At 51.0% G+C, this 25,601-nt stretch overlaps 1 long non-coding RNA gene across 1 annotated transcript in view; it reads right to left on the reverse strand.

Annotated features, from left to right (window-relative positions):
- Positions 1 to 19,596, reverse strand: part of LOC134911654 (uncharacterized) — a 55,374-nt gene extending 35,778 nt beyond the window's left edge. Inside the window, exon 1 of the long non-coding RNA XR_010176743.1 lies at positions 19,509 to 19,596. This is a non-coding gene — a long non-coding RNA (uncharacterized LOC134911654). The remainder of the gene's footprint in view (positions 1 to 19,508) is intronic.
- Positions 19,597 to 25,601: the final 6,005 nt, after the last annotated feature.

Consider the following 25,601-nt stretch of genomic DNA (forward strand, 5'->3'; position numbering starts at 1 on the left):
GACCAGTGTGCACTGCACACACTGCACCCATTATAAATATGCCAGTGGTTCCGACACAGTGGTAACTATTTGCTACTTGGGATGATTCATGGTGAACATGTGTACACCATATGTTCAGGTCCAAATGTATTTGCAGTCACCAAGAAATCATAAAATGCCTTCATTTCTTAAGGTGCATTTCACTCAGAATCAGGCCCAGAGTGTCATACAGAGGCACAACTGTAGGAGGCAATGGAGTCTGCCTTTGCCAGGCTCCTGCTCCGTAGGGGTGGGGGTGGGGGTGGGGGTGGGCACTCCTCCAGTTCCACGTGTTCAGCGACAACATTCAGTTAAGTTAATCGATAGCCACTGCTATCTCTTCCTCCCTGCCCCTTACAAGTCACTCCCTATTTATTATAGATACACATTTTACAAGTGTCACATGCAGGATTGGAACCCACAACCTATTACACTGGAAGCAAACACCTCACTGATGAAGCTATTTGCTCCTGTACAGGAAGCATGAGAATTATAACTATATGAAGTTACTTCTCTGACATCCATCAGTAAGGTATCTGGTTCCGGTGTAACAGGTTGTGGGTTTTAATCCTGGTTATGACACGTGTAAAATAATTGTCAGAGAAATAATCAGCATTGGGAGTGACTGAGCAGATCTACATACCTCCCAACTGTCCCGATTTTCGCGGGACAGTCCCGTTTTTTGGGGACTGTCCCGCTGTCCCACCCGCGGGCCACAGTGTCCCGCGGTGGGGGGGGGGTCAGTTGGGAGGCTCTGTCAATCGCTGCTCTGCTTAGCAGAGCAGCGGTGAATAGACGCTGTGCGCATGCGCACAGCGTCTATTCAGTGGAGTCAGAGGGAGAGGAGCATGCCAGCGGCTCACAGAGCGCTGAGCATGCCCCCTCAGTGACGAAAACGGGGCGTGGCTCGCGATCGCCCCCACCGCGCGAAGCCACGCCCCCTTTCATAGGTCACGCCCCTTTTCGGGAGCGCCCGCTTCACAAAGAAACAAAGTTGGGAGGTATGGATCTATGTAGTGTGTGGCTGCACACTACATAGATCTGCCTAGTTGCAGTGATTTTGAACTGACATTTCTAAATAGCTACATATAGGGGGTCATTCCGAATTGATCACTAGCTGCCGTTGTTCGCTGCGTAGCAATCAGTGTAAAAAATGGCTAATCTGCACATGCGTAGGCACCGCAATACGCACGTGCATTGTACGGGTACAAAGTCCATTGTGGTTTTGCACTGGTTCTAGCGACGATTCCAAACACACAGCTGATCGCAAGGAGATTGACATGAAGTGGGTGTTTCTGGGTGGCAACTGGCCGTTTTCAGGGAGTGTTTGGTAAAATGCAGACGTGGCAGAAAAAACGCAGGCGTGGCTGGGCGGGTGTGTGACATCAAAAGTTGTTAGAATCAACGCACATGAAGAGTAACTACAGGGCTGGTCTTGTTAAGCACAAAAATATTTTGCAGGTGCTCTGCTGCACAAGCGTTCACACTTCTGCAAAGTGAAAATACACTCCCCAGTGGGCGGCAACAATGTGTTTGCACGGCTGCTAAAAACTGCTAGCGAGCGATCAACTCAGAATGAGGGCCATAGTGAGAATGGGAAGGATAAAATACCTCTGCAGTAAGTTGCCTGCCTTTAATGTAACAGGTCATGGGTTCTAATCCTGGGAATGACTGTTAAGAAATGTGTCATATGAAATAACATTATATATATATATATATATATACACACACACACACACACACACACACACACACACACACACACACACACACTTTTTCTTTTTTTAGAACACTCCATATACACATATATTTTCTTCTCTCTCTTATATATATATATATATATATATATATATGTGCACCAATATTTATCTTGCCTCCGGACAACTGGGAAAAACTTACGCCACTGGTGTCATATGCACACCCATGATCACACTACCAGACATGCATGCAGAGGTGTAGCTAGTCACCATGGTGCCTGGAGCAGGGGTATGTTTTGATGCCTCCTTTCCCCTGTACTGAATTGGGGGCCTAGCCAACATGTGGTGGCATGTTACATTTGAAAAGAAACAATATTTCAAAATCCTAAATTGGTGACAGGGCCAGCATACCTCCCAACATGACCCTCTCCAGGAGGGACACAATGCTCTGCTTCTGGACTTTTAATCTATGATTGCCGGCACCTGTGTTGAACAGGTTAATGGATAAGAAAGGTGTTTCAGCACAGGTGATGGCAATCATACATTAAGAGGGAAGTCCAGGAGCAGAGCATTCTGTCCCTCCTGGAAAGGGTCATATTGGGAGGTATGGGCCAGTTCTAGACCTTGTGGAGCCCGTCCAAAATATAGGGGCGTGTCTTCATGGGGAAGGGGTGTGGCCACAAAATAATACCAATTCATATTATGGTGCACAGTAGTCTCCATTATTCAAATTTCGCCGCACAGTAATGCCACTACACCAGGTAGAGCCCCTTTTACACATTACGGCAGAGTCTACCTTTTTACACATTACGGCAGACAGCATCCCTTTTTACACATTATGGCAGACAGCATCTCCTTTTTACACATTATGGCAGACAGCATCTCCTTTTTACACATTATGGCAGACAGGGTCCACCTTTTACACATTACGGCGGTCAGCGTCCCCTTTTTACACGTTACGGCAGACAGCGTCCATATTTTACACATTACGGTAGAGTCCCCATTCAAATGGATGTATTTTTTCTCTTTACAAAACGTAATTTCGTAATTTACTAACCAGAACGAGGAAAATGAGGATCTCCTCCTCCTTCAACGGTCAGCTCCTCGCTCGCTGTGCAGTGGTAGGGCAGGGTGCAGGGCAGTGTGGGAGAGTCTCTGTGTAAGCCGGGAGAGACATCTGACGTCATCACATCTCTACTGAATTGCAGGGGGGCCAAGCCGGCAATCAGGGCTTGGCCAATTAGCAGAGGCAGACAGTGATCCTGTGCCAGGCCAGCTCTCGGGTCCTTTACAGCAGCAGCGGCAGCATGGGTGATGGGAGACAGGCAGCGCCGTCGTCAGCGGGACACAGGCGGAGCCGTCAGCGGGACACAGGCGGAGCCATCAGCGGGACACAGGCGGAGCCGTCAGCGGGACACAGGCGGCACCGGCAGTGAGTGTGTGCACTACACGGGTGTCTGGAGATAGCGGCCGTGCAGGTGTGCTGCCAGATGGTGCGCCCTCAGTGCATTTGTGGGCAACCATAGTTACGGCCCTGCTCTCACAATACAAAAATATACTGGTAGGTTAATTGGCTCCCAACAAAAATTAACCCTGTTGTGTGTGTGTGTGTGTGTGTGTGTGTGTGTGTGTGTGTGTGTGTGTGTGTGTGTTTAAGAATATAGATTGTAACTTCCCATGGGGAAATATTATCTGTAAAGCACTGCACTGGTAATAATAAATAAATAATGGCTTCATTGGAAAGGTGTATGGCCACAGAATAGTACCAATTCATATTACACTGCATAGTAGTACCCCTTATACACGTTATGCCACACAGTAGAACCCCTTATAAACGTTACACTATGGTTGAGCCACTTAAACACATTACACACCATGGTAAAGCTGCTATGGAAGAAGCTGTATTTATTTACTTGTTTAATTCAATTCAATTCTAAACACCATATATGCCCCGACTGACCTGACCTAACAACCCCCCAATTCCTCAATGAAAATAACTTGCCCAATCTCCAAATGAAAATAATACCCCAAAACTGACCCCCCCAGATGTGATAATTTCCCAATGACTCAATTAAAATAATACCCCAAATGTGACCTGTCCACAGACCTGAAACTCCCCAAACTCTCAATGAAAATAGTGCACTAAAATTGCCCCCCCCCATTTGATAATCCCCCAATGCCTCAATAAATATAATACCCTAGAACTGCCATCCTAGACCTGATAATCCCACTATGCTTCAATGAAAATAATGTCCCAGAACTGCCTGAGGGGCAGAGAGAGCTGTGCCGCAGCAGCCTGAGGGGGAGAGATGCTGCAGCAGCCTGGGTGGCAGAAAGTGGTGCTGCAGAAGCCTGAGAGACAGAGTGAGGAGCTGCAGCTTCTAATGCAGAGAGGTGCTGCAGCAGCAGTTGGGGCAGGGAGAGGTGCTGTAGCATCAATGTAGAGAGAAGTGCTGCAGCAGTCAGGGCAGAGAGAGGTTCTGCAGAAGCCAGGGCAGAAAGAGGTGCTCCAGCAGCTAGGGAAAAGAGAGCTGCTGCAGCATCTGAGGAAGAGACATGTGCCGCAGCTTCCAGGAAAAAGAGGTGCTGCAGCAGCGTAGGCAGAGAGCGGTGCTGCAGATCAGAAGTAACCCTGCTGTACAGCTACAAGCAGACAGACATATAGAGGGCGGGCAGAGCTCCGGCATGTGCCGGCTGTCAGTGTCTCCCGCTGTCACCCCTGGCCTGCCCTGTTCCCTACCTAGTCTCCGAGTCTGAGTCAGAGTGCACCCCCTCTGCTTTACTTCCTCCTGCTCTACTGCTGCCAGTACAGTGGCCTGCGGGAAGCGGATGGGTGGCGAGCAGCAGCGCAACCTCTAACTTTTTTGGCGCCCGGAGCTCGCGTTCCACTGGAGCCACCCTCTAACCCCCGATGCCGATACTCTACTTTCAACTCCCTCCTCTGCCCACCCCCGCCTTGTCTCCCCTCCTCACTCTCTGTCCTAGACTTTGCCACCTACTTCACATCTAAAATTTACTCCATACATCAGTACATCACATTTCCTTCTCTTATTTATTTTTTAAATTGCGTATTTTTTATTGAAAGTTTTAAATTAACATCCCAAAAAGAATAATATGAAATAAAAAAAAAAAACAACAAAAAGTATACATATAAAACAAACAATACCGGCAGGTATAGTAAAGTATGCAGGATGCAATCAGAAGTACGTTCAGACAGGAGACACAGAATACAATTGCAGTACACGTCTAATAGTACAGGATATACAATACACCCTACATTATAGCAATAAGCAGTAAGAGTAAGAGCCCACAGGCGCCATGTGAGCTCACACATTGAGGATAAAATGATAAAATAAAATAAGACTGACCCATGAGGCGTAGAAAAATAAGAATTTACTCACCGGTAATTCTATTTCTCGTAGTCCGTAGTGGATGCTGGGAACTCCGTAAGGACCATGGGGAATAGACGGGCTCCGCAGGAGACTGGGCACTCTAAAAGAAAGATTAGGTACTATCTGGTGTGCACTGGCTCCTCCCTCTATGCCCCTCCTCCAGACCTCAGTTAGGGAAACTGTGCCCGGAAGAGCTGACATTACAAGGAAAGGATTTGGAATCCAGGGTAAGACTCATACCAGCCACACCAATCACACCGTACAACTTGTGATAACTATACCCAGTTAACAGTATGAACAATAACTGAGCCTCATTCAATGGATGGCTCATAACAAAAACCCTTAAGTTAAGCAATAACTATATACATGTATTGCAGAGAGTCCGCACTAGGGACGGGCGCCCAGCATCCACTACGGACTACGAGAAATAGAATTACCGGTGAGTAAATTCTTATTTTCTCTGACGTCCTAGTGGATGCTGGGAACTCCGTAAGGACCATGGGGATTATACCAAAGCCTCCAAACGGGCGGGAGAGTGCGGATGACTCTGCAGCACCGAATGGGCAAACACAAGGTCCTCCTTAGCCAGGGTATCAAACTTGTAGAATTTTGCAAACGTGTTTGAACCCGACCAAGTAGCAGCTCGGCAAAGCTGCAAAGCCGAGACCCCTCGGGCAGCCGCCCAAGAAGAACCCACCTTCCTTGTGGAGTGGGCTTTCACCGATTTCGGATGCGGCAATCCTGCCGCAGAATGAGCTTGCTGAATCGTGTCACAGATCCAGCGCGCAATAGTTTGCCTTGAAGCAGGAGCACCCAGCTTGTTGGCACCATGCAGGACAAACAGCGAGTCTGTTTTCCTGACTCCAGCCATCCTGGCTACATAGATCTTCAAAGCCCTGACTACATCAAGTAACTTGGAGTCCTCCAAATCCCGAGTAGCCGCAGGCACCACAATAGGCTGGTTCAAATGAAACGCTGATACCACCTTTGGGAGAAATTGTGGACGAGTCCTCAATTCTGCCCTGTCCATATGGAAGATCAGATAAGGGCTTTTACATGACAAAGCCGCCAATTCTGACACACGCCTAGCCGAAGCTAAGGCCAATAGCATGACCACTTTCCACGTGAGATATTTTAGCTCCACGATCTTAAGTTGCTCAAACCAGTGGGATTTCAGGAAATCCAACACAACGTTAAGATCCCAAGGTGCCACTGGGGGCACAAAAGGGGGCTGAATATGCAGCACTCCCTTAACAAACGTCTGAACTTCAGGCAGTGAAGCCAGTTCTTTTTGAAAGAAAATAGATAGGGCCGAAATCTGGACCTTTATGGACCCCAATTTTAGGCCCATAGTCACCCCTGACTGTAGGAAGTGCAGAAATCGACCCCGCTGGAATTCCTCTGTTGGGGCCTTCCTGGCCTCACACCAAGCAACATATTTCCGCCATATGCGGTGATAATGCTTTGCTGTCACCTCCTTCCAAGCTTTTATCAGCATAGGAATCACTTCATCTGGAATGCCCTTTTCCGTTAGGATCCGGCGTTCAACCGCCATGCCGTCAAACGCAGCTGCAGTAAGTCTTGGAACAGACAGGGCCCCTGCTGTAACAGGTCCTGTCTGAGAGGCAGAGGCCATGGGTCTTCCGAGATCATTTCTTGTAGTTCTGGGTACCAAGTTTTCTTGGCCAATCCGGAACGATGAGTATTGTTCTTACTCCTCTCTTTCTTACTATCCTCAGTACCTTGGGTATGAGAGGAAGAGGAGGGAACACATAAACCGACTGGTACACCCACGGTGTCACAAGTGTGTCCACAGCTATCGCCTAAGGGTCCCTTGACCTGGCGCAATATTTTTTTAGCTTTTTGTTGAGGCGGGACGCCATCATGTCCACCTGTGGCAGTTCCCAACGATTTACAATCTGTGTGAAGACTTCTGGATGAAGTCCCCACTCTCCCGGGTGGAGGTCGTGCCTGCTGAGAAAATCTGCTTCCCAATTGTTCACTCCCGGAATGAACACTGCTGATAGTGCTAGCACGTGATTCTCCGCCCATCGAAGAATCCTTGTGGCTTCTGCCATCGCCATCCTGCTTCTTGTGCCGCCCTGGCGGTTTACATGGGCGACCGCCGTGATGTTGTCTGACTGAATCAGCACTGGTTGGTTTTGAAGCAGGGGCTCTGCTTGACTCAGGGCGTTGTAAATGGCCCTTAGTTCCAGTATATTTATGTGTAGTGAAGTCTCCTGACTTGACCACTGTCCTTGGAAGTTTCTTCCCTGAGTGACTGCCTCCCATCCTCGGAGGCTTGCATCCGTGGTCACCAGGACCCAGTCCTGTATGCCGAATCTGCGGCCCTCGAGAAGATGAGCACTCTGCAGCCACCACAGCAGAGACACCCTGGCCCTCGGGGACAGGGTGATCAACCGATGCATCTGAAGATGCGATCCGGACCATTTGTCTAACAGATCCCACTGAAAGATCCTTGCATGGAACCTGCCGAAGGGAATTGCTTCGTAAGAAGCCACCATCTTTCCCAGGAGTCGCGTGCAGTGATGCACCGACACCTGTTTTGGTTTCAGGAGGTCCCTGACCAGAGATGACAATTCCTGGGCCTTCTCCACCGGGAGAAACACCTTCTTCTGTTCTGTGTCCAGAATCATGCCCAGGGAAAGCAGACGCATCGCAGGAATCAGCTGCGACTTTGGGATATTCAGAATCCAGCCGTGCTGTTGCAACATCTCCTGAGAGAGTGCTACGCTGACCAACAACTGCTCTCTGGACCTCGCCTTTATAAGGAGATCATCCAAGTACGGGATAATTATAACTCCCTTCTTCCGAAGGAGTATCATCATTTCGGCCATTACCTTGGTAAATACTCTCGGTGCCGTGGACAGACCAAACGGCAACGTCTGGAATTGGTAATGACAGTCCTGTACAACAAACCTGAGGTACTCCTGGTGAGGTGGGTAAATGGGGACATGCAAGTAAGCATCCTTGATGTCCAGCGACACCATAAAATCCCCCTCTTCCAGGCTTGCAATAACCGCCCTGAGCGATTCCATTTTGAACTTGAACTTCTTTATATAAGTGTTCAAGGATTTTAAATTCAGAATGGGTCTCACCGAACCGTCTGGTTTCGGTACCACAAACATTGTGGAATAGTAACCCCGTCCCTGTTAAAGGAGGGGAACCTTGATTATCACCTGCTGGAGGTACAGCTTGTGAATAGCCGCCAGTACTACCTCCCTTTCCCTGGGAGCAGCTGGCAAGGCTGATTTGAGGTAACGGCGAGGGGGAGTCGCCTCGAACTCCAGCTTGTATCCCTGAGATACAATTTGTACAGCCCAGAGATCCACCTGTGAGCGAACCCACTGGTTGCTGAAGTTTCGGAGACGCGCCCCCACCGCACCTGGCTCCGCCTGTGGAGCCCCAGCGTCATGCGGTGGACTTAGTGGAAGCGGGGGAGGATTTTTGTTCCTGGGAACTGGCTGCCTGGTGCAGCTTCTTTCCTCTACCCCTGCCTCTGGCCAGAAAGGATGCGCCTCTGACCCGCTTGCCTTTCTGAGGCCGAAAGGACTGCATTTGATAATACGGTGCTTTCTTAGGCTGTGAGGGAACCTGAGGAGGCAAAACCTCCATGTGTTTTTTAGAATCAGCATCACCTGTCCACTGCCGAGTCCATAATACTCTCCTGGCAGAAATGGACATTGCATTAATTCTAGATGCCAGCAGGCAAATGTCCCTCTGTGCATCCCGCATATATAAGACGACGTCTTTTATATGTTCTATGGTTAGCAAAATAGTATCCCTGTCGAGGGAATCAATGTTGTCTGACAGGGTATCAGTCCATGCTGCTGCAGCACTACACATCCATGCTGAAGCAATAGCAGGTCTCAATATAGTACCCGAGTGTGTATACACAGACTTCAGGATAGCTTCCTGCTTTCTATCCGCAGGCTCCTTTAGGGCGGCCGTATCCTGAGACGGCAGTGCCACCTTTTTTGATAAGCGTGTGAGCGCCTTGTCCACCCTAGGGGATGTTTCCCAACGTAACCTGTCCGTTAGCGGGAAAGGGTACGCCATCAGTAACCTCTTAGAAATCACTATTTTTTTATCAGGGGAACTCCACGCTTCTTCACACAATTCATTTAATTCATCAGATGGGGGAAAAGTCACTGGCTGCTTTTTCTCCCCAAACATAATACCCTTCTTGGTAGTAACCGGGTTAACGTCAGAAATGTGCAATACATCTTTCAATGCAGTAATCATGCATTGGATGGCCTTTGTAGACTGTACATTTGTCTCATCCTCATCTACACTGGAGTCAGACTCCGTGTCGACATCTGTGTCTACCATCTGAGCTAGCGGGCGTTTATGAGCCCCTGATGGCCTCTGAGTCGCCTGGGCAGGCGCGGGCTGAGATCCCGGCTGTCCCAAGGCTGCTGCGTCATCGAACCTTTTATGTAAGGAGTTGACACTGTCGGTTAAGACCTTCCACATATCCATCCAATCCGGTGTCGGCCCCATCGGGGGAGACACCACACTTATCTGCCCCTGCTCCGCCTCCACGTAACCCTCCTCATCAAACATGTCGACACAGCCGTACCGACACACCGCACACACACAGGGTATGCTCTGACTGAGGACAGGACCCCACAAAGTCCTTTGGGGAGACAGAGAGAGAGTATGCCAGCACACACCACAGCGCTATATAACACAGGGATTTACACTATAATGAGTGATTTTTCCCAATAGCTGCCTTATATGTCTTATTTGCGCCTAAATTTATGTGCCTCCCCTCTCTTTTTTACCCTTCTTGTATCAGGATACTGCAGGGGAGAGCCTGGGGAGCTGCTTCCAGCGGAGCTGTGAAGGGAAAATGGCGCTGGTGTGCTGAGGAAGAAGGCCCCGCCCCCTCAGCGGCAGGCTTCTGTCCCGCGTTTTATATAGCTTAATGGCGGGGGTTTTTACACATATACAGTTTTCAGACTGTATTATGTGTATTTAGTGCCAAAAGGTATTCTTATTGCTGCCCAGGGCGCCCCCCCCCAGCGCCCTGCACCCTACAGTGACCGGAGTGTGTGGTGTGCTGTGGGAGCAATGGCGCACAGCTGCGGTGCTGTGCGCTACCTTAATGAAGACAGGAGTCTTCAGTCGCCGTTTTCGTCGTTCTCTTCTGTCTTCTGGCTCTGCAAGGGGGACGGCGGCGCGACGGCGGGAACGGACGATCGAGGACGGGCCCTGTGTTCGAACCCTCTGGAGCTAATGGTGTCCAGTAGCCTAAGAAGCACAAGCTAGCTGCAAGCAGGTAGGTTTGCTTCTCTCCCCTCAGTCCCACGTAGCAGTGAGTCTGTTGCCAGCAGATCTTACTGAAAATAAAAAACCTAACAAATACTTTCTTTTCTAGCAAGCTCAGGAGAGCCCACTAGGAGCACCCAGCTCTGGCCGGGCACAGATTCTAACTGAGGTCTGGAGGAGGGGCATAGAGGGAGGAGCCAGTGCACACCAGATAGTACCTAATCTTTCTTTTAGAGTGCCCAGTCTCCTGCGGAGCCCGTCTATTCCCCATGGTCCTTACGGAGTTCCCAGCATCCACTAGGACGTCAGAGAAAATACAAAAGTATTGGTACTGCAAACTATAGATAAAACACCAGCCTGAGTATACAGAAAAAAAAAAAAAAAGAAGATAAGAAATAATTAAAATCCTAAGACCTCTGCCTCTCCTAGAGATAAAACAAAAACCCCCAAAACAACCCACCTCAAAACCCCCCACCCTGTATAGCCTATCCCCAACCTAGGTATACCTGGATCCCCCCTCCCCCCCCATTAAACTACGTGACCTAACTGTCTAACACCCCCCTCCCTCCCTTCCCTAATACCAGGATAAATGGCAAAAATAAGTGACTGGGGCAAATAAAATAAAAAGAAGAAATATGGCCGAACAGTAAATAGAGTAGATCTCCCTCATATGACAATAAAATATAAAAATAATAAATGAATATGCAAATATGGAGATATGATAAGCAACCCGGAAATATAAGGAATAGTGCTGGTAGCACCCTACAGATACAACAGTATATAGGGATATGTAACCCTTAAATAAGCGATGGTCAAATAAAACATATCTTAGAACCATCAAATAACGAAATTATATCAATGGTAAGACATACAAACAACAGAATAGAACATAGTATTTAAGAAAGTATCAACAATAAAATAGAACACAGCCAAGGACCCGGTAACCAGTGAGGTATCATACAGACTTGGAAAGAAAGAAAATCAGTCCGGAGGATAAGCCCACTCTGGAATCAAGTCATTTAGCGGTACACGAGCATTATTCAGGGAGGTAGTGGAGCCAGCAACCATCCCGCACAGCATAAGCCAGATAGATAAGAGGATAGGCCACAGTTCCACGGTAAATGTAGAATGGAGAACCATCCCTCACCCAAACATCACAATTAACTGCAAAGTGATACAATACCGTTCTCCCCCATTATCAAGAAAGTCACACTGCTGACCCTCAAAGAAAATTGCAATGGAGGTCCATACAGTCACCAATGATGAGATGGAGGCAGTCACCGACATCTCACGCGCCATCACACACTGCAAATAACGGTGAATATGCGCAGGAAGAATCCGCAACTCCCCCATTTTGTTCACAATGCGTTCGTCGGAGGAACCTCCAGCATTAAGCATCGACTGTAGCAGAGCGGCAGGCCCCACGGATACAAGCTCCCCCAAAGGTTCCGAGGGTAACAGCACCGGCGGGTAGGTGGACCCCACAGGAGAACCAGTTCCTGCAACAGTCTCTACTCCAAACATATTAAGAACCCTTTGCTCGGATTCCGCAATAGCCTTCAGGATGATTGAGACCGAATGTCCAGAAGTATGAACAGGATTAAACATGGCTGCAGGGGGAAGAAGCAATATACTGTAGGAGCAAGAGGAAGATCCACTGGTAGAAAGGGAGCAGAGCTATACACACAGGAGCTCGGCTCATGCAAAGAACGCAGGCGTGTGAGTCCAGCAAATGTGTTCTAGAGGTGAGAGGGAGCCAGGCATACAGTGCTCTTCCCTGCACTACGGTTATAGTTAAAGCGCTGTCCCAAATTCACAGGGAGTGTTGTCTCTGTAATACTATGTGCTCAGTAATATCCGCACCAGGGGAGAAGGGGACAGGCAGTGGAATGTGTGCTGTGTATAATACAAGCTCACCAGCCCTGAGCACACTGGCCCCAGCAGCTGAGTGAGGGCAGAGCTGCAGCAGGAGCAACAGCCACACTGAGAGCAGAGTCTGCCTCAGGATCCAGTCACAGACTTCACCAGCCAGTAAGTTAGGACTCTTGGCACAGAGGATCCCCAAATTCACACTGCAGGAGCAGAGGGGGGTACTGCACTCTTGCAGAAATTTTCAGCCACATAACACCAGGGAAACAGGAGATAAATCAGGATGTTAGCAGGAGCTCTGGCAGGAAGCTGCCTACACCATGCATACCTCCCAACTTTGATAGTTTGTGGAGCGGGACACTCGCACGGTGGAGCCGCGCGTGTTTCCGAAAGGGGCGTGGCCTACAAAAGGGGCGTGGCTTCGCGGGAGGACCCGCGATCGCGAGCCACGCCCCGTTTTAGTCACTGAGGGGGCATGTCCAGTGCTCTGTGAGCCGCTGGCACGTCCCCTCTCCCTCTGACTCCACTGAATAGACGCTGCGTCTATTCACCGCTGCTCTGCTAAGCAGAGCAGCGAGTGCAGGAACCTCCTAACTGCCCCCCTCACCGCGGGACACTGTGGCCCGCGGGTGGGACAGTCCCCAAAAAACGGGACTGTCCCGCGAAAATCGGGACAGTTGGGAGGTATGCACCATGCTGTGTCAAGCCACGCCACATTTCCTTCTCTTATTTAAACCACCTTCTACTCCATACTCCCCTTGGTGGCACCAAAGCCCTCGTTTTTTTTTGCCACCCACTCATTTCAGCATACCTCCCAACTCTCGACTCTGAGCCAGGATCTGCTGCGCCAGAGATCATACCCTCCAACATGACCTATTCCATTAGGTACAAAAATAAGAATTTACTTACCGATAATTCTATTTCTCGGAGTCCGTAGTGGATGCTGGGGTTCCTGAAAGGACCATGGGGAATAGCGGCTCCGCAGGAGACAGGGCACAAAAAGTAAAGCTTTCCGATCAGGTGGTGTGCACTGGCTCCTCCCCCTATGACCCTCCTCCAGACTCCAGTTAGGTACTGTGCCCGGACGAGCGTACACAATAAGGGAGGAATTTTGAATCCCGGGTAAGACTCATACCAGCCACACCAATCACACTGTACAACCTGTGATCTGAACCCAGTTAACAGTATGATAACAGCGGAGCCTCTGAAAAGATGGCTCACAACAACAATAACCCGATTTAGTTAGCAATAACTATGTACAAGTATTGCAGATAATCCGCACTTGGGATGGGCGCCCAGCATCCACTACGGACTCCGAGAAATAGAATTATCGGTAAGTAAATTCTTATTTTCTCTATCGTCCTTGTGGATGCTGGGGTTCCTGAAAGGACCATGGGGATTATACCAAAGCTCCCAAACGGGCGGGAGAGTGCGGATGACTCTGCAGCACCGAATGAGAGAACTCCAGGTCCTCTTTTGCCAGGGTATCAAATTTGTAGAATTTTACAAACGTGTTCTCCCCCGACCACGTAGCTGCTCGGCAAAGTTGTAATGCCGAGACCCCTCGGGCAGCCGCCCAAGATGAGCCCACCTTCCTTGTGGAATGGGCCTTAACAGATTTAGACTGTGGCAGGCCTGCCACAGAATGTGCAAGTTGAATTGTGCTACCAATCCCACGAGCAATCGACTGCTTAGAAGCAGAAGCACCCAGCATTGTTGGGTGCATACAGGATAAACAGCAAGTCAGATTTCCTGACTCCAGCCAACCTGGAAACTATATTTTCAGGGCCCTGATAACATCCAGCAACTTGGAGTCCTCCAAGTCCCTAGTAGCCGCAGGTACCACAATAAGCTGGTTCAGGTGAAACGCTGACACCACCTTAAGGAGAAACTGGGGACGAGTCCGCAGCTTTGCTCTGTCCGAATGGACAATCAGATATGGCTTTGTGAGATAAAGCCGCCAATTCTGACACTCGCCTGGCCGAGGCCAGGACCAACAGCATGGTCATTTTCCATGTGAGATATATCAAATCCACAGATTTGAGTTGTTTAAACCAATGTGATTTTTTAGGAATCCCAAAACTACGTTGAGATCGCCCAGTGCCACTGGAGACATCAAAGGGGCTGTATATGCAGTACTCCCTTAACAACTTCTGGACTTCAGGAACTGAAGCCAATTTCTTTCTGGAAGAAAATCAACAGGCCGAAATTTGAACCTTAATGGACCCAATTTGAGACCCATAGACACTCCTGTTTGCAGGAAATGTAGAAATTAACCTAGTTGAAATTCTTCCGTGGAGCCTTCCTGGACTCACACCCTGGCACATATTTTCACCTAAGTGGTGATAATGTTGTGCGGTCACCTCCTTCCTGGCTCTGACCAGGGTAGGGATGACCTCTTCCGGAATGCCTCTTTCCCTTAGGATCCGGCGTTCACCCGCCTTGGCGTCAACGCAGCTGCGGTAAGTCCCGGAACAGACACGGTTCTTGCCGAATCAAGACCCTTCTTAGTATCTCTTGAAGTTCCGGGAACCAAGTCCTTCTTGGCCAAACCGGAGCCACGAGTATAGTTCTTACTCCTCTCCTTCCTATCATTTTCAATACATTGGGTATGAAAAGCAGAGGATGGAACACATACACCGACTGGTACACCGACGGTGTTACCAGAGCGTCCCAGCTATTGCCTGAGTGTCTCTTGACCTGGCGCTTCAGGTGGGACGCCATCATAACCACCTTTGGTCTTTCCCAACGGTTTACAATCATGTGGAAACTTCCAGATTAAGTTTCCACTTTTCCGGGTGGAATTCATTTATGCTGAGGAAATCTTCCCAGTTGCCCACTCCCGGAATGAACACTGCTGACAGTGTTATCACATGATTTTCCGCCCAGCGAAGAATCCTTGCTGTCATTGCCCTCCTGCTTCTTGTGTCGCCCCGTCTGATAACGTGGGCGACCGCCATGATGATGTCCTACTGGATCAGCACCGGTTGACTTTGAAGCAGGAGTCTTCCTAGGCTCAGAGCATTGTAAATTGCCCTTAGCTCCAGTATATTCATGTGGAGAGAAGTCTCCAGACTTAACCACACTTCCTTGGAAATTTTTTTTTTTTTTTCCTGTGTGACTACTCCCCAGCCTCTCAGGCTGGTATCCGTGGTCCCCAGAACACAGTCCTGAATGCTGAGTGTGCTGCCCTCTAAAAGATGAGCACTCTGCAGCCCCCACAGAAGAGACACCCTTGTCCTTGGAGACAGGATTATCCGCTGATGCATCTGAAAATGCGATCCGGACCATTCGTCCAGCAAATCCCCTGAGATCTGCCGAATGGAATCGCTTCGTAAGAAGCCACCATTTTTCCCAGGACTCCTGTGCATTGATGCACTGATACTTGGCCTGGTTTTAGGAGGTTTCTGACTAGGTCGAATAACTCCTTGGCTTTTTCCTCCCGGAGGAACACCTTTTTCTGGACTATGCCCAGAATCATTCCTAGGAACAGCAGACGTATCGTCGGAAAACAGCTGCGATTCTTGGAATATTTAGAATCCAGTCGTGCTGTCGTAGAACTACTTTAGATAGTGCTCTTCCGACCTCCAACTGTTCTCTGGAACTTGCCCTTTTCAGGATATCGTCCAAGTAAGGGATAATTTAGATGCCTTTTTTCTTTGAAGAAACATCTTTTCGGCCATTACCTTGGTAAAAGGCCCGGGGTGCCGTGGATAATTCAAACGGCATCGTCTGAAACTGATATTGACAGTTCTGTACCACGAACCAGAGGTACCCTTGTTGAGAAGGGCAAATTTGGACATGGAGGTAATCCTTGATGTCCAGGGACACCATATAGTCCCCTTTTTTCCGGTTCGCTATCACTGCTCTGAGTGACTCCATCTCGATTTGAACCTTTTATGTAAGTGTTCAAAGATTTCAGTTTAGACTATGTCTCACCAAGCCGTCTGGCGTCAGTACCACAATATAGTGTGGAAAAATAATACCCTTTTCCTTGTTGTAGGAGGGGTACTTTGATTTATCACCTGCTGGATATACAGCTTGTGAATTGTTTCCAATGCTGCCTCCCTGTCGGAGGGAGCCGTTGGTAAAGCAGACTTCAGAAACCTGCGAGGAGAAGATGTCTCGACTCTCCAATCTGTACCCCTGGGATAATACTTGTACTATCTAGGGGTCAACCTGCGAGTGATCCCACTGCGCGCTGAGACTCTTGAGACTACCCCCCCACCTTGAGTCCGCTTGCATGGCCCCAGCGTCATGCTGAGGACTTGGCAGACGCGGTGGAGGGCTTCTTTTCCTGGGAAGGGGCTGCCTGCTGCAGTCTACTTCCCTTACCTCTATGTCTGGGCAGATATGACTGGCCCTCTGCCTGCATGCCCTCATGGGAAAGGAAGGATTGAGGCTGAAAAAACGGTGTCTTTTTCAGCTGAGATGTAACTTGGGGTAAAAAGGTTGGATTTCCCAGCTGTTGCCGTGGTCCCCAGGTCCGATGGACCGACCCCAACTAACTCCTTCCCTTTATACGGCAATACTTCCATGTGCCGTATGGGATCTGTATCACCTGACCACTGTCGTGTCCATGACATCTTCTGGGTGATATGGACAACGTACTTATCTTGATGCCAGAGAGCAAATATCCCTCTGTGCATCTCACGTACATATATATAGAATGCATCCTATTAAATGCTCTATATGAATAAAATATTTTCAGTCAGGGAATCCGACCAAGCCAACCCAGCACTGCATCTCCAGGCTGATGGCGATCGCTGGTCGCAGTATAACCACCGTATGTGTGTATATACTTTTTAGGATATCTTTCCAGCTTCCTATCAGCTGGCTCCTTGAGGGCGGCCGTATCTGGAGACGGTAACGCCACTTGATAAGCGTGTGAGCGCCTTATCACCCTAAGGGGTGTTTCCCAATGCGCCCTAATTTCTGGCGGGAAAGGGTATAACGCCAATATTTGCTATCGGGGTAACCCCACGCATCATCACACACTTCATTTTATTTTATCTGATTCAGGAAAAACTACAGGTAGTTTTTTCACTCCCACATAATACCCTTTTTTGTGGTACTTGTAGTATCAGAAATATGCAACACCTCCTTCATTGCCCTTAACGTGTGGCCCTAATGAGAAATACGTTTGTTTATTCACCGTCGACACTGGATTCAGTGTCCGTGTCTGTGTCTGTGTCGACCGACTGAGGTAAATGGGCGTTTTTAACGCCCCTGACGGTGTTTCTGAGACGCCTGGACCGGTACTAATAGTTTGTCGGCCGTCTCACGTCGTCAACCGACCTTGCAGCGTGTTGACATTCTCACGTAATTCCCTAAATAAGCCATCCATTCCGGTGTCGACTCCCTAGAGAGTGACATCACCATTACAGGCAATTTCTCCGCCTCCTCACCAACATCGTCCTCATACATGTCGACACACACGTACCGACACACAGCACACACACCGGGAATGCTCTGACAGAGGACAGGACCCACACTAGCCCTTTGGGGAGACAGAGGGAGAGTTTGCCAGCACACACCAAAACGCTATAATTATATAGGGACAACCTTATATAAGTGTTTTCCCTTATAGCATCTTTATATATATCTCAATATCGCCAAAAACAGTGCCCCCCCTCTCTGTTTTAACCCTGTTTCTGTAGTGCAGTGCAGGGGAGAGCCTGGGAGCCTTCTCTCCAGGCTTTCTGTGAGAGAAAATGGCGCTGTGTGCTGAGGAGATAGGCCCCGCCCCTTTTTCGGCGGGCTCGTCTCCCGCTATTTAGTGAATCTTGGCAGGGGTTAAATATCTCCATATAGCCTCCGGAGGCTATATGTGAGGTATTTTTCGCCAAAAAAGGTTTTCATTTGCCTCCCAGGGCGCCCCCCTCCCAGCGCCCTGCACCCTCAGTGACTGCCGTGTGAAGTGTGCTGAGAGGAAAATGGCGCACAGCTGCAGTGCTGTGCGCTACCTTTAGAAGACTGCAGGAGTCTTCAGCCGCCGATTCTGGACCTCTTCTTACTTCAGCATCTGCAAGGGGGCCGGCGGCGCGGCTCCGGTGACCATCCAGGCTGTACCTGTGATCGTCCCTCTGGAGCTGATGTCCAGTAGCCAAGAAGCCAATCCATCCTGCACGCAGGTGAGTTCACTCCTTCTCCCCTAAGTCCCTCGTTGCAGTGATCCTGTTGCCAGCAGGACTCACTGTAAAATAAAAAACCTAAGCTAAACTTTCTCTAAGCAGCTCTTTAGGAGAGCCACCTAGATTGCACCCTTCTCGGCCGGGCACAAAAATCTAACTGGAGTCTGGAGGAGGGTCATAGGGGGAGGAGCCAGTGCACACCACCTGATCGGAAAGCTTTACTTTTTGTGCCCTGTCTCCTGCGGAGCCGCTATTCCCCATGGTCCTTTCAGGAACCCCAGCATCCACAAGGACGATAGAGAAATGCTCTGTTCCTGGACTTTTTTCCAGTGGTGGCTCCAGAGATGAGGCTGCAGCACAGTCCAAAATTCAAATAGGGGAGCCACACCAACTGCTGCCCCAAACATCACTGGCCAGGGTTCACTGACAGTTGGTGTGGCTCCCCTGTTTGAATTTTGGAATGTGCTGCAACCCCACCTCTGTAACTGCCACTGGCAAGAAAAACCAGGAACAGAGCATTTTGTACCTAGTGGAATGGGTCATGTTGGAGGGTATGCAGAGGGGCGACCATGACTGAAAAGAGGCAGGGCCTCAGGAGGGGTTGCCAGGGCCTAGCAATGTGACACCACACCCTCACCTCCTGAGCAGCCCCCAGCTAACCCTCCCTTCACATGCACGGCATCTATTCAGTGACTACCGGCTGCTTTGCAGAGCAGCAGTGATCACTGGCTCTCCCAATCTCTCCCCCCACCACCCCCAGGTGAGACAGGGTTCAATTAGCAGGACTGTCCAGCTGTATTCGGCACAGTTGTTGAGAGGTATGATGTCAGTGTCGCCTGCTGATGCAGCTATATGTTTATATACCCTGAGTCCTATATCGTCTTGAACTGTAAGTCACTGCTTTCTTGTTTTGCTTTATGTACTGTGTAATGGACGCTGCAAATCTTTTGTGGCACCATATAAATAAAGGATAATAAGTTTGCTGATTTAGCTCTGACCCTGCAATAAAGTGACAAGTATGAAAACTTTTAAAGAAAAGTGATTTTGCCTGCAGCAACAAATCAGCGCTCTACCTATCCTACAGCAACCAATCAGATATCCACCTTACTAACAGGAGTACTATCAGTCTTCTAGAGCACAGGTTCTCAAACTCGGTCCTCAGGACCCCACACAGTGCATGTTTTGCTGGTCTCCTCACAGAATCGCAAGTGAAATAATTAGCTCCACCTGTGGACCTTTTAAAACGTGTCAGTGAGTAATTAATACACCTGTGCACCTGCTGGGTTACCTGCAAAACATGCACTGTGTGGGGTCCCGAGGACCGAGTTTGAGAACCACTGTTCTAGAGCACAGGTTCTCAAACTCGGTCCTCAGGACCCCACACAGTGCATGTTTTCCAGGTCTCCTCACAGAATCGCAAGTGAAATAATTAACTCCACCTGCGGACCTTTTAAAATGTGTCAGTGAGTAATTAGTACACCTGTGCACCTGCTAGGTTACCTGCAAAACATGCACTGTGTGGGGTCCTGAGGAACGAGTTTGAGAACCTATGTTCTAAAGCACAGGTTCTCAAACTCGGTCCTAAGGACCCCACACAGTGCATGTTTTGCAGGTAACCCAGCAAGTGCACAGGTGTATTAATTACTCACTGACACATTTTAATAGGTCCGCAGGTGGAGTTAATTATTTCACTTGCGATTTTGTGAGACCTGCAAAACATGCACCGCGTGGGGTCCTAAGGACCGAGTTTGAGAACCTGTGCAGTGGCAAACGCAGGATTTGCATGGGGGGGTTTCCAGAACTGGGCGGAGCCAATCACGCGGGTGGGGACTTAGGTGATCCAGTATATGCTGGGTCCGTAAAACTAGCGTGTTTGTGTGTGTGTGTGTGTGTGTGTGTGTGTGTGTGTGTGTGTGTGTGTACATATATATATATATATATATATATATATATATATATATATCTATCTATCTACACATATATATATATATATATATATACATATATCTACACACACACATATATATATATATACATACACACACACATACATATACACGGGTGGTCTTCAGTATGCCGGCGGTCGGGCTCCCGGCGACCAGCATACCGGCGCCGGGAGCCTGACCGCCGGCATACCGACACTTATTCTCCCTCGTGGGGGTCCACGACCCCCTGGAGGGAGAATAGAATAGTGTGGCGCGCGTAGCGAGCCCGCAAGGGGCTCATTTGCGCTCGCCACACTGTTGGTAAGCCGGCGGCCGGCCTCCCGGCGCCGGTATGCTGGTCGCCGGGAGGCCAGCCGCCGGGAGATCGTAGTGAACCCATATACACATATACATAGCATATTAAACATGCATACATATATATATATATATATATATATATGGAAAACAAAAGGTGAGAATAGGCGCCTCCTAGTGTAATATTATATATATAGTGTGACCATCACCCTTGATATCACCCTGTAGAGTGGAACTGTACCGTGTATGGTGGAATTCCAACCACCTTCAGAATAGCATGAAGTCACAATTTGAACGGCGTCACCAGTGATCTCAATGATCTCCTGTTAATCTTCCTTTATCCATGATTTCGCCTCTGCTGAGCCCTGTCCTCTGCCCCCTGCTCTGCTCTGTGTGAGAGTTGGAATTCCACCATACACGGTACAGTTCCACTCTACAGGGTGATATCAAGGGTGATGGTCACACTATATATATAATATTACACTAGGAGGCGCCTATTCTCACCTTTTGTTTTCCAGATCTACCACTGGTGGGCTTGAACAGCTAACCACTGGAGAAAAGGGCTGCCACCCCACGAAATATAATAGTGGGGGAGTGTATTTTTTAGACATAAGAAATTGACCATAGACAAAAGGATTAGTCATCCTAAGAAGGGTCTAGCGCCATTTACCACCACCAACTTTCCGCATATATATACACACACATACAGTACACATATATATACACATGTATATATATATATATATCATAAGTGTGTGTGTGTTTATATGTATGTATGTATGTATATATATACACATGTGTATATATGTAGGCACATGGATATATATGTACTATAATTAAAATAAAGTAAACTTTTATTGCACTTGCAAGTGCCACCAGGAAGACAGCAGGCTGCAGAGGACGCTAGACAGTCATTAATAATACTCATGCAGCTAAAAAAAAAAAAAATATTTTTTTTTTTAGTGGGGGGGGGGGGGGGTTTCTGGGTACTCGGAAACCCCCCCTGGGTGCGCCACTGCTGTGTTCTAGAGAATCTCCCAGCGTTACCTCACCACCATTACAAACAGTAATTGCTGCTATGAAATTTATCTATGGCAGGCAGTATGGCAGAACAAACCAGGCCACCCACTTTGTACATACTTGCCTACCTGACCCTGTCCATGAGGGAGAAAATGATCTGTTCCTGGACTTTCCTGGTAATGTATGATTGCCATCACCTGTGGTGAGCTAGTTAATTGATAAGAAAGGTGTTTCACCACAGGTGATGGCAATCATACATTACCAGGAAAGTTCAGGAACAGAGCATTTTCTCCCTCATGGAGAGGGTCAGGTAGGCATGTATGACTTTGTATATAAAATAAATAACCGCACCCAGCCTGCAATCTCCATACACATAAGACTTTTTTTATAGGGATCCTATTACAAATAGTTGGTGACATGGACTCAGGGACTATGAGAAAGGTCCTCTCCATGAAGGGAAACTAGTCATCTCCACGAAGGTGGTAACTATACGCTACCGACCAGGACAGGGAAGGGACTGGTTCCCCTTCTGTAGATGTGAGCCGGTGACGTCACAGGCCATGTGACCAGACCATGTGACCAGACCATGTGACTCACACACTGCAGCGTTTCTTGGCGCGCACTTCAAATTGAGTTCGCTGTTATGACAGGTAACAAATTCTCTTCTATAGAGCTGTGGAACAAATTAGGCACATGGAGGGAGCAGACTGCAGCGGAGGAGGGCACGGACCACCTGGGGAGCAGGGGAGGGGAGCACTAGGGGACCAGGCTGCAGGGGGGCATGGAGCACCTGGGGAGCTGGCTGCAGGGGGGGCACGGAGCACTAGGGGACAAGGCTGCAGGGGGCACGGAGCACTTGGGGAACAGCGGAGGAGGGCACGGACCACCTGGGGAGCAGGGGAGGGGAGCACTAGGGGCCAGGCTGCAGGGGGGGAGGAGCACCTGGGGTGCAGCAGTGGGAGGCACGGACCACCTGGGGAGCAGGGGAGGGGAGCACTAGGGGCCAGGCTGCAGGGGGGGAAGGAGCACCTGGGGTGCAGCAGTGGGAGGCACGGAGCACTTGGGGAGCAGGGGAGTGGGGCACTGAGCACTTGGGGAGCAGGGGGCACGGAGCACTTGTGAGGGGGCACGGAGCACTTGGGGAGCAGGCTGCAGGGGGGCACGGAGCACTTGGGGAGCAGGCTGCAGGGGGGCACGGAGCACTTGGGGAGCAGGCTGCAGGGGGGCACGAAGCACTTGGGGAGCAGGCTGCAGGGGGGCACGGAGCTCTTGGGGAGCAGGCTGCAGGGGGGCACGGAGCACTTGGGGAGCAGGCTGCAGGGGGGCACGGAGCACTTGGGGAGCAGGCTGCAGGGGGGCACGGAGCACTTGTGGAGCAGGCTGCAGGGGGGCACGGAGCACTTGGGGAGCAGGCTGCAGGGGGGCACGGAGCACTTGGGGAGCAGGCTGCAGGAGGGCACGGAGCACTTGGGGAGCAGGCTGCAGGGGGGCACAGAGCACTTGGGGAGCAGGCTGCAGGGGGGCACGGAGCACTTGGGGAGCAGGCTGCAGGGGGGCACGGAGCACTTGGGGAGCAGGCTGCAGGGGGCACGGAGCACTTGGGGAGCAGGCTGCAGGGGGGCACGGAGCACTAGGGGAGCAGGCTGCAGGAGGGCACGGAGCTCTTGGGGAGCAGGGGAGGGGGGCACGGAGCTCTTGGGGAGCAGGGGAGGGGGCACGGAGCACTTGGGGAGCAGGGGAGGGGGGCATGGAGCATTAGGGGAGGGGGGCATGGAGCATTAGGGGACCAGGCTGCAGGGGGGCAATGAGCACCTGGGGAGCAGGGGAGGGGGGCACGGAGCTCTTGGGGAGCAGATTGCAGGGGGGCACAGAGCACTTGGGGAGCAGGCTGCAGGGGGGCACGGAGCTCTTGGGGAGCAGGCTGCAGGGGGGCACGGAGCACTTGGGGAGCAGGCTGCAGGGGGCACGGAGCACTTGGGGAGCAGGCTGCAGGGGGGCACGGAGCACCTGGGGAGCAGGGGAGGGGGGCACGGAGCTCTTGGGGAGCAGGGAAGGGGGGCACGGAGCTCTTGGGGAGCAGGGGAGGGGGGCACGGAGCTCTTGGGGAGCAGGGGAAGGGGGCACGGAGCACTTGGGGAGCAGGGGAGGGGGGCATAGAGCATTAGGGGAGGGGGGCATGGAGCATTAGGGGACCAGGCTGCAGGGGGGCACGGAGCACCTGGGGAGCAGGGGAGGGGGGCACGGAGCTCTTGGGGAGCAGACTGCAGGGGGGCACGGAGCTCTTGGGGAGCAGGCTGCAGGGGGGCACGGAGCACTTGGGGAGCAGGCTGCAGGGGGGCACGGAGCACTTGGGGAGCAGGCTGCAGGGGGGCACGGAGCACTTGGGGAGCAGGCTGCAGGGGGGCACGGAGCACTTGGGGAGCAGGCTGCAGGGTGGCACGGAGCTCTTGGGGAGCAGGCTGCAGGGGGGCACGGAGCACTTGGGGAGCAGGCTGCAGGGGGCACGGAGCACCTGGGGAGCAGGGGAGGGGGGCACGGAGCTCTTGGGGAGCAGTGGAGGGGGGCACGGAGCACTTGGGGAGCAGGGGAGGGGGCACGGAGCTCTTGGGGAGCAGGCTGCAGGGGCCACGGAGCACTTGGGGAGCAGGCTGCAGGGGGGCACGGAGCACTTGTGGAGCAGGCTACAGGGGGGCACGGAGCACTTGGGGAGCAGGCTGCAGGGGGGCACGGAGCTCTTGGGGAGCAGGCTGCAGGGGGGCATGGAGCTCTTGGGGAGCAGGCTGCAGGGGGGCACGGAGCTCTTGGAGAGCAGGCTGCAGGGGGGCACGGAGCACTTGGGGAGCAGGCTGCAGGAGGGCACGGAGCACTTGGGGAGCAGGCTGCAGGGGGGCACGGAGCACTTGGGGAGCAGGCTGCAGGGGGGCACGGAGCTCTTGGGGAGCAGGCTGCAGGGGGGCATGGAGCACTTGGGGAGCAGGCAGCAGGGGGGCACGGAGCACTTGGGGAGCAGGCTGCAGGGGGGCACGGAGCACTTGGGGAGCAGGCTGCAGGGGGGCACGGAGCACTTGGGGAGCAGGCTGCAGGGGGCACGGAGCACTTGGGGAGCAGGCTGCAGGGGGGCACGGAGCACTTGGGGAGCAGGCTGCAGGGGGGCACGGAGCACTTGGGGAGCAGGCTGCAGGGGGGCACGGAGCACTTGGGGAGCAGGCTGCAGGGGGGCACGGAGCACTTGGGGAGCAGGCTGCAGGAGGGCACGGAGCACTTGGGGAGCAGGGGAGGGGGGCATGGAGCATTAGGGGAGGGGGGCATGGAGCATTAGGGGACCAGGCTGCAGGGGGGCACGGAGCACTTGGGGAGCAGGCTGCAGGGGGCACGGAGCACTTGGCGAGCAGGCTGCAGGGGGGCATGGAGAACTTTGGGAGCAGGCTGCAGGGGGGCACAGAGCACTTGGGGAGCAGGCTGTAGGGGGCTCAGATCAGCTGTATTTTCTTAATTTTCCCCTTTGACAACGGTGGATGGACCAGTATTATTCCGCTGTCATCTACAGATGTCTCCTCTTACATTATTGCTGCAGTCGCGCTAAACAGCCCTTCAAGTCGCGCATGCTGTGGCGGGACTCTGTAGCGTCAAGCGTCATCTTTTGAGATTATTGCCGCAAATATGTGTGTTAGACGCAATGTAATTCAACATGTCACACAAGCAGATCCTGAAATGCACGTTACAGTACTTTCCAAGAAAAATCGGTAACATAGAATTTCAGATGCAGATAAATCCGCAAATATACACAGAACATAGAAATGCTGCATATCAAATTAAATAGCAGAATCTGCGTGTGCGACCTATTACCTCGTGTCTAAGACTCTTATTTGCAACAATAATTACAAAGCCAGTCGCTCATCGCTACCGAGCTATATGGCACTCACACGTTATATATAA

The sequence above is a fragment of the Pseudophryne corroboree genome, chromosome 4, assembly GCF_028390025.1.
Source record: "Pseudophryne corroboree isolate aPseCor3 chromosome 4, aPseCor3.hap2, whole genome shotgun sequence".
NCBI classification, from domain to species: Eukaryota; Metazoa; Chordata; class Amphibia; order Anura; family Myobatrachidae; genus Pseudophryne; species Pseudophryne corroboree.